Source organism: Amphimedon queenslandica, unplaced genomic scaffold (genome assembly GCF_000090795.2).
Source record: "Amphimedon queenslandica unplaced genomic scaffold, v1.1 AMPQUscaffold_13231, whole genome shotgun sequence".
NCBI lineage: Eukaryota > Metazoa > Porifera > Demospongiae > Haplosclerida > Niphatidae > Amphimedon > Amphimedon queenslandica.
The window spans coordinates 1-1,442 of NW_003546533.1; the positions used below are offsets into that span (position 1 = coordinate 1).

At 31.3% G+C, this 1,442-nt stretch overlaps 1 long non-coding RNA gene across 1 annotated transcript; it reads left to right on the forward strand.

Annotated features, from left to right (window-relative positions):
• The first annotated feature begins 62 nt into the window (after positions 1-62).
• On the forward strand, positions 63-1,442 carry LOC105313755 (uncharacterized). The gene is made up of 5 exons (XR_002185909.1): positions 63-163; positions 230-330; positions 486-588; positions 988-1,144; positions 1,433-1,442. It is a non-coding gene; the product is annotated as an uncharacterized LOC105313755 (long non-coding RNA).

Below are 1,442 nucleotides of genomic sequence, written 5' to 3' on the forward strand. Positions count from 1 at the left end.
TCTAAAGTACTGTATAAATATAGGAGTAAATTCTAAGTTACGTTATGCTAATAATCATTTCTTTATTGTAACTGGTATTTCTTTATAGCAAAGTGAACCAGTCACCACCTTCTACATTAGACTTGAAGTGGATTTCTCTACTTTACCTGCTTATCTCTCAAAAGTAAGAGCACAAACGAACCTTCATACATATGTGTACATGTATATGACAGGCTCCATTATTCTCTAGGATAATCCTGGTGCTAGTTTTGCAGCATTGACTGCTGTCTTTCATCCACCAAATGCCAGTAAAGTTGATATCAGTCTCTATCTATCACCTTCTATTGAGAGGTAACTTACTAGTACTATAATACTTTTAGTTTGCTATAATATACATGTACATACATTGTACATGTACACTATACATGAAACTAAAATGAAAAAGCTTGTGAAACTAAACAGTATTCATTTAAATTATTTACGTATGTATGTTTTTAATGTTTTAGGATATTGGGTAGTGCTGCTAATATTAAGCTTCCCAGTTGGAACAGTGAGGACTCTTACCTCATGGACTATGTACCTAATGTACACAAAATACTCCAAGAAAAGGTTTGGAGGATAATAATGTAGAAATTATACCGTATAGCGGGAAATTTTGGAAGGAATTAAATTTGGCGAATTTGGCGTTTTGATAGCCATTTGCCAAAATAAAATCTGCCATTTTGAGCCTTTATACGCATGCTCAATGGCACATGGCCACTAATTCGCCAAATTAAAACCCGCCAATGACCAAAATTTAGCAATTCACCAAATTTTACTCCCTCCAAAATTTCTCGCTATACGGTACCAATATAATAAGTACTGTAGCATATTTTGAGCAACTTAAGTTAAATCAAGCGTTTTATGAATTTATGATACTATTATTATAGTAGGTATTATGTTCTTAGTTAAATTTATCTTTATTAATAATAGTTGTGTAGTTGATAATATTTTGGTTCTATTTTAAAGGTCGAAGGTATAGTACAGAACTTTGTAAGGCGTAAGGAGTACATAGCAGCACTGTTGGGTTTAATGGGGCAGTCAGTCCTGGAGTATGACACAGAGAGTTACATGAAGATTGCTTTCCTTTTTGAGTCAAATCAAGGGTTTTGCTTCATTGCCCATTGTAAGCTATGAATTACATACCATGAAGTGGAATATTTTACTGCCTTTATTATTTAATTTTAAATTTTTACATGGTTTTATTTTTACGGTTTACATGTGAGCTACTATAAATTAATATCACTAACAAAAATGTACTGATTTTTTATTTTACTTTTTTTCGTTATTGTAAATTAAAGTCACCTTAAAATATTCCACTTTTACAGTATAGAGTACATGTTTATACATTTATGTACATGTGTAATTGTGTGTATAATTGTGTATATAGGTGATGTTATTGTTATTATTTTAGTAAATTTGAC